The sequence below is a fragment of the Hyperolius riggenbachi genome, chromosome 1 (assembly GCF_040937935.1).
Source record: "Hyperolius riggenbachi isolate aHypRig1 chromosome 1, aHypRig1.pri, whole genome shotgun sequence".
NCBI classification, from domain to species: Eukaryota; Metazoa; Chordata; class Amphibia; order Anura; family Hyperoliidae; genus Hyperolius; species Hyperolius riggenbachi.
Window position 1 is genome coordinate 4,953,209 of NC_090646.1, and position 8,204 is coordinate 4,961,412.

At 49.2% G+C, this 8,204-nt stretch overlaps 1 non-coding gene across 1 annotated transcript; it reads right to left on the reverse strand.

Moving 5' to 3' along the window:
• Positions 1–7,810: 7,810 nt before the first annotated feature.
• Positions 7,811–7,884, reverse strand: TRNAN-GUU (transfer RNA asparagine (anticodon GUU)). The gene has a single exon. It is a non-coding gene; the product is annotated as a tRNA-Asn (tRNA).
• Between the last annotated feature and the right edge of the window lie 320 nt (positions 7,885–8,204).

Genomic DNA, 8,204 nt, shown 5'->3' on the forward strand with positions numbered 1-8,204 from the left:
CTGCCCTTCAGTGTGCGAGCCTACTGTTCAGTTGTCTGTCCCGGAGATGTTGGAGTGCAGGAGAAAAATGCCAGCAAATGACCCCCGGGCCATGGCACTAACAGCCAGCATTGCCAGGTTCCTGGCCTGCGAAATGCTGCCATATAGAGTGGTGGAGACAGACAGCTTCAAATGCATGATGTCGATGGCCATACCACGTTACACAGTTCCCAGCCGCCACTACTTTGCGCACTGTGCCGTGCCAGCATTACATGATCACGTGGTCGGCAAAATCACCCGTAGCCTGAAACATGCCGTTGCCTGCAAGGTTCACCTCACCACTGACACCTGGATGAGTGCGTTTGGCCAGGGTCGGTACATCTCCCTTACGGCGCACTGGGTGAACCTTGTGGAGCCTGGCAGTGACTCCTCACCTGCTACGGCACAGGTGTTGCCAATGCCGCAAATTGCCAGACCTGCTTCCCTGCGAGTCAATGACAACAGCGACCTCTCTGGCTCCTTCTCCTCCACCGCCTCTCCAAGCTCGACCTCATCCGGCATCGCTAACCCAGCAACAGGAGCGTGGAAGCAGTGCAGCACAGCTGTTGGCATGCGTCAGCAAGCGTTGCTGAAGCTGATCTGCCTTGGGGATAAGCAGCACACAGGGGAGGAAATTTGGAGGGGAACAAAGGAACAGACGGATTTGTGGCTGGCACCGCTGGACCTGAAACCGGGCATGGTTGTGTGTGATAATGGGAGTAATCTCATTTGCGCCTTACAGTTGGCAAAGCTGAGACACATCCCTTGCCTGGCCCACGTTCTGAACCTAGTTGTTCAGCGGTTCCTGAGGAGATACCCAAACGTGGCAAATCTTCTGCTGAAGGTGCGGCGAGTGGCCAAACATTTCCAAAACTCCAGTGCCGCTTCAGCCACACTCACCAAGTTGCAGCAGCGCTTCAGTCTACCCAACCATCGCTTGGTGTCTGATGTCCCCACACGGTGGAATTCTATGCTGCACATGCTAGCACGCCTTTGCGAGCAGAGGAGTGCAGTAGTCCAGTACCTGACGGAGCAGTACCGAGGTGCATCCGGTCAGCTGCCAAACTTCTGTGGATCAGAATGGGCCACCATGTCTGACCTCTGCGAAGTCCTCTAAAATTTAGAGCAATCCACGTTGCTTGTGAGCGGTGATAACTCTTTAGTCAGCATTACAATACCACTGCTGTGTTTACTGAAGCAATCAATGTTCCAGATCAAGGAAGAGGCAATCAGGATGGAAGAGGAGGAATTGAGAGAGGACAACGATCAGCGTGATGATACCCACATAAGGCAATCTGCCTCAGGAACCGCTGGTCCCAGATATGATGAAGAAGAGTATGAGGAACAGCTGGAATTGGAGCAGGACTTGGATGCCTCCACTGCCGAGGAACATGGCCGGGCACGTTTGACTTCCACAATTCAGTGGGGATGGACAGGAGAAGAAGACCAGGAAGAAGGTGCTGGTTATAGTGCATCACAACAATCAAGCACAGAACATGATGAGCATCCTGGTGGGACTCTGGCACACATGGCTCAGTTCATGCTAGGATGCATTGAACGCGACCCGCGCATTGTCAGAATTCTGGCCGACGTGGATTACTGGGTTTACACCCTTCTGGATCCACGCTACAAAGAAAATGTTCCCACACTGATTGAAGAAAGTATCAGACAGGTCAAAATAGAAGAATACCAGCAGGCCTTTGTGGAGAAATTAGTTGCATCCTCCTCCAGCCACGTCAACAGACTGACTTCCGCTAACCCAGGACTAGGAGGGGGCAAAGAACACAAGCTTCTGCTAGTGCCCACAAGGGAATGGTATCGGCAGTGTCCAAGGTGTGGCAAACTTTTCTGACACCCAGGCAGCAGCCCACAGAACAGCATTCGCCCAGTTCCACCTACAACACCGATCGCCTGCAGATGATGGTCAAGGACTACATGTCAGATGGCGTAGCCGTGTTCAACAATCCATCAGCCCCTTTAACTATTGGGTCCCTAAGGTAGACACCTGGTACGAACTGGCAATGTACGCAATAGAGGTGCTGGCTTGCCCTGCAGCCAGTGTTATCTCTGAATGCTGTTTCAGTGCTGCCGGAGGCATCGTTACAGATCGGCGTATCCGCCTCTCCACAGAAAATGCAGACCGTCTGACACAAATTAAAATGAATAAATTGTGGATTGGAAACAACTTCACAACACCCCACGACCCAGCACCATGAACATCTGTGATTGGTTAGCGTTTCGGCACTCTTTTTAAGGAATATCTCATTCTATTATATTTATCACTGCATGGCGACAAAATGCTTTGCTTTACGCATGCATTTTGTCGCCATGCCAGGCCTGGGTTGTGTCACAAAGCGTGGCCTTGCTCTCCTGTAGTACCTCCTCTTCCATCCTGTTTGCTGGCTTAGCCAGCACACAGGATGGCAGAGCGGGTACAGGAGAGCAAGGCCACGCTTTGAGACACAAACCAGGCCTGGCGTGAGGACAAATTGCATGCTTAAAGCAATGCACTTTGTCGCCAGGCTTTGAAAAATATAACAACATTGAAATATTCCTGAAAATGGCACCGGCAACGCTAAGGATTTCAATTTTATTATATTTTTGAATGCATGGTGACAAAGTGCATTGCTTTCAGTATCCAATTTGGCCTCACGCAAGGCCTGGGTTGTGTCTCAAAGCGTGGCCTTCTCCTCCTGCACCTCCTCTTCCATCCTGTGTGCTGCGGGGTTAGCGTTGCCGGTCCCATTGGTAGTACTACGACAACTTTTCAGGATCTCATTTCCCACCCCCCCCCCCCACTATTCCCAAGCCATTTTGCAGAAGTTTCCCTCATTTTTTATGGTTTTTCTGGCCTGCAAAGCAGAAATATTCAGGTCCCTATTGACTTGCATTGGGGTCGGAATTCGGCCCGAACATGCCGAATATCGGGGCGACGTTCGGCCGAACCGAACCCGAACATTTTGGTGTTCGATCAACACTAGTTAAAATCTGGTGACTGTGGGGGCCATTTTAGTACAGTGAACTCATGGCTCACATCACGGAGCACCTGGACAGCCCCGCCTCCTATGCTAGGATCCTGTTTCTAGACTTTAGCTCAGCGTTCAACACGATCTGCCCAGACATCCTGATCACCAATCTGACGCATCTCGGAATTGATCCTTCTCTCCGAGCATGGATCAAAGACTTCTTGACTAACAGAACGCAACAGGTGAAGCTTGGCAACTACTACTGCAGTGTCCGGACCACCAATACAGGGGCCCCACAAGGCTGTGTTCTGTCAGCTCTGCTGTTCTCCCTCTATACCAACAACTGCACCTCATCAGCTGACTCTATGAAGGTCATCAAGTTTGCAGACGACACCACCATCATCGGCCTTATTGGTAGCAACGGGGAGCACGAGTACTGCAGCGAAGTCGAGAGAATATGCAACTAGTGCAGCGACAACAACCTGGTCCTCAACACAGCAAAGACTGTTGAACTAGTCGTTGACTTCAGGAGAAACCCTCCCCCCCTCCCACCAGTCCTCATTGGAGGGACAGAAGTCTCTAAGGTGTCATCGGTTCGGTTCCTCGGCACGACACTCACTAACAGCCTGAAAAGGGGGCTAAAAACCACCAAAATTCAGAAGAAATCCCATCAGCGGTTGTTCTTCCTGCACCAACTGAAGAGATTTGGCATGCCCAGGGAGCTGCTGACCAGCTTCTATACCGCCACCATAAAATCTATCCTATGCTCCTCTGTAATTGTCTGTGTAATGATCCGCTCAGCTGCCTGCGCAGGCAGGCAGCTTTTTGACCACTGTTCAGGTCTGCATTCTGCAGGTCTCTGGAAGAGAGACCTTTTGTGAGTTTTGCAGCTTGCTTCTGCTGAGGAATTTGCATACGTTTGTCATGCAAATTGCCTAGCCACATCCTTTGTAGGCTTGCTCTATATATACCATGTGATTCCACAGTAAGTCGCTGGTCATAAGGGTTTGTCCTGTGAAACACTCCTGGAGTGTCAGCCATGCTGATTGTTTGAAGATTAGTTTAGAGTAATTCCTGGGACTGCACTAGGCATCCTTACTAGGGCAGTCAGGATTGTATTATTTGTATTGCCTGTTCTGTCTGCCTGTGGGGTGCTAACCAGAGCAGCGGTTGTTACTGGTAGGCCCTTCTGTTCTGTCTGTCTGTCGTGCCTGGATCACACTAGCCTCTAGCAGTAGCGGCTGTGGATCCTTCTGGTCTGCAACTCTCTTGCTATACTTGGATCGCACTTGCTCTGACAGTAAGAGCAGTGGATCCTGCAAGCCCTGTTGCCTTACTGAGATCGCACTCGCTCTGGCGGAAAGAGCAGTGGATCGTATCTCTCACTTATTCCTGTTTTCGTGTATCTGTCTTGTCTGCTACGAACGTTTGCTGGAGGCTCGGTGAGGTAACCGTTAAGCAAGCGCTCGCGTCCTCTGTTTCATGTTTGTCTGTCGGTGGTTAGTTAGGCGTGCTTGTCTCTGTTGTGCTTAACACGTGGAGACCGCGCAGAAAATGCATTCGCTGTTGCAAATGAGTGCGGTGTTCGCGTTTAGTTAGCGTTTATTATTTTCCTTATCTTCTCATTGTATGATTTGCTGTGCCTTTGCTACTCTCGTGCTCTGCCTTGCTGTAGCCTTGTGTCACCTCTGGCAATCGCCTCTCTCGCGATTGCGTTCATACTTCGTTTCTGCTGTTGTGTGTGCACCGTCGCGGGTTGGCGACTAGATTGGTGCACATACATACATTCTGTCCCTATGCTCATTCTCTTTCGCAATCGCTTCTCTTGCGATTGCGTTCTCACTTGGTTTCCTCCGTTATGTGTCCGCCGTCGCAGGTTGGCGGCTAGATTGGTGGACATACATACATTCCTCATCTGTGCTTATTCAGTCTTGTGTCGCTGTTAGCAATCGCCATCTCTGGCGATTGCCTTCTCACCTGATCTTCATGGTTGTGTGTTCATCGTCGCAGGGTGGCGACTAGATTGGTGGACACACATACCCTCTGTCGCTTTGATCTCTCTTTTTCAGGGCTATCTTGCCCTGCGTTTCTTCCCTTTGTACAATTCCTGTCTGGCGTCTGTGGCAGCTCCTCTGCACTCCACAGCTCCACCTGCCGACAGGAATTTCCCTCTACAGGTGCGTTGCACCTTTTGCTGGGTTCCCTCAAATGATACGCTTGTGGAGGATTTCCGCAGTGTCAGCGCACGTCCTGTGCACTGATCACGGAGAGAATTCCACAATCATTACAGTCTGGTATGCAGGCGCAGCGGCAAGCGACAAACACAGGCTGCAGAGAGTCATAACTGACGCGGAGAAGATCATCAGGTCTCCTCTTCCTCCTCTTGATCTCCTCCACTCCTCTAGGATGAGAAAGAGGGCAACCATGATCTCCCGCGACCCCTCCCACCCAGGCAGCCACTACTTCAGGCTCCTCCCATTGGGCCACCGCTACAGGATTATACCATCCAAAACTACTAGGAGGAAGAACACCTTCTTCCCCCAGGCTGTTCGGCTACTGAACTCTAACCTTCCCCGGCCCGGCCTGGATCTCTAACTGCTGGGTCGGTCAGCCGGTTCCAGACGCTGCCTGCCCTGGTTCTTTATCTGTAAAGGGACTGTGGACGTTTTACTGCACCTTATTGTTACCTGACTGCCCTGCACAGCAGTGAAATGGCCAGTACGTACCTGACTACTGCATTTCTATTTTGTATTTTGTATTTGTATGCATTGTGCGTCTGTCTATACTCTGTCTGTCTTTACACTGCCTATGCCATGTGTACCACAAATAATTCCGATTACAGCTCTTGCTGTACTTGGCGAAATAAAACTGATTCTGATTCTGATTCTGATTCATTGTCATGTTCAAGAAACCAATCTGAAATAATTCGAGCTTTGTGACATGGTGCATTATCCTGCTGGAAGTAGCCATCAGAGGATGGGTACATGGTGGTCATGAAGGAATGGACATGGTCAGAAACAATGCTCAGGTAGCCCGTGGCATATAAACGATGCCCAGTTGGCACTAAGGGGCCTAAAGTGTGCCAAGAAAACATCCCCCCACCATTACACCACCACCACCAGCCTGCACAGCGGTAACAAGGCATGATGGATCCATGTTCTCATTCTGTTTACGCCAAATTCTGACTCTATCAAGACTCATCAGCAGGGTTGCTCATCCGGATTCCGGATATCCGGGTAACCTGGATATCCGACCATTTTTACGCTATCCGGCTGGATCCAGATCCCGGATACCGGGGCCCAAATCCGGATAGCTCTATGTGGATATTTAGCCACATACCCGGATATCCGGCAGATATCTGGATCCGATTACTGCAATTTCCATTCCGGCGGCAAAAAAAAAAAACATCCCTCTTGAACCCTGTAAGCAGTATCACCATGTGTTCCTCCCTCCTCCCTTCTCCTCCTCCTCGTTCATGGATCTTGTCTTCCAGGGATGTGTAGGATGTCAAATGCCAGCTCACATGCATTGGCCAGGAATTTAACCCAAGGAAACTGCTTGGAAGGCAGCTATGCTCACCACTATACCACCACCAATACTACATGGTGAAGCCAGTCTAGCATGTACCATTGTGATATATCCAAGAGAAAAATGAGCTTGCTTATTTGCCTAATTTGCTAGATGAAAGCAGTGGGACACATGGTGATACTGCTTACAGACTTCAATTCAAGACTTCAGAAAGATCATGTGCCTCCCTGGATGATGCTGGTGCAACACACACAGCAAAGGACAGCAATTTGAAGTCTGGAAGATTCAAGGGCAAGGGTGGGAAGGATGAAAAGCTAGGTGGCCATGCAACCATTCCTGCTAACCTAAAGCTTACTTGTGTCTTATAACACATTGGCTTAAGACTTTACCAAATCCAATGCTCCAATATGGGGAAGCTTCTCTGTTTGCTGTTTTTCAGTTTTTTATTTTTTTTAAGTGTGGTGGTTCACTCATCTCTTCAACTACAAAAAAGGCCCAGGAGTAGTCTTAGCTACCCTAATATGTATGCAGGGCCCTTATTACACTTTTTCTTACAGAGCTATGGAAACCGTTTTGCCCATGTGATAAAGCGAGGTGCAAAAATGAAATCATGCCTAGCAGAGGATGGTTTCGATCTATCAACCTCTGAGTTATGGGCCCAGCACACTCCTGCTGCACCACTCTGCTTACATTTGTATGCAATCATTAAGTTAAGAAGGGTACATTAGTTGAAATAGATACACTACTATCTATGTTACAGCAAGGCCCTAATGACACTTTCTCTTACGGGGCTATGGCCACCGATTGTCCCATGTGGTAAAGCAAGGTGTGAAAACCAAAGTACACCTAGCAGAGGATGGTTTCAATCCGTCGATCTTTGGGTTATGGACTCTTATGCAGCGCCACTCTGATGCCATACAGCAAATGCTTCATTGTAGGAAAAAGGGAATGAGACCGCTTAGCCGTACAGAAAAATGGGCACTCCTTTGCCTACTTCTTTCTGGCCTTTGTCATCATGAAAGGATCATAGAAATATATGTAGAAATTTGATATATACAGGTTTTGTTTAAAGTGGTGTTAAACTTCTTGGAGCAGACTTTTTTCCTCCCTCCACAAGACACACATACATCCCCATAAAATTGTTTACCAACAACAGTGTGCACAGGCTCTGCGGTGCAAGCAGTTAGCGTGCTCGGCTGTTAACCGAGAGGTTGGTGGTTCAAGCCCAGAGAGAGAGATAATTCTACATGGCAATCTGGGGTTCTCTTTGGACAACTGTTGAACACAAAAGGCAAGGCTGTCCCTGGGTGGGCTTGAACCACCAACCTTTTGGTTAACAGCCAAATGTGCTAACCGCTTGCACCACAGAGACTGTGCACACTGCTGTTGCTAAACGATTTTATGTGGATGCATGTGTGGCTTGTGGAGGGAGGAAAAAAGTCTGCTCCAAGAAGTTTAACCTGTATATATCAAATCTCTACATATATTTCTATGATCCTTTCATGATGACAAAGGCCAGAAAGAAGTAGGCAAAGGAGTGCCCATTTTTCCGTACGGCTAAGCGGTCTCACTCACTTTTTCCTACAACAAAGCATCTGCTGTATGGCAGCAGAGTGGTGCAGTGGAAGCGTGCTGAGCCCAAAACCCAGAGGTCGATGGATTGAAACCATCCCCTGCTAGGTGTACTTTGTT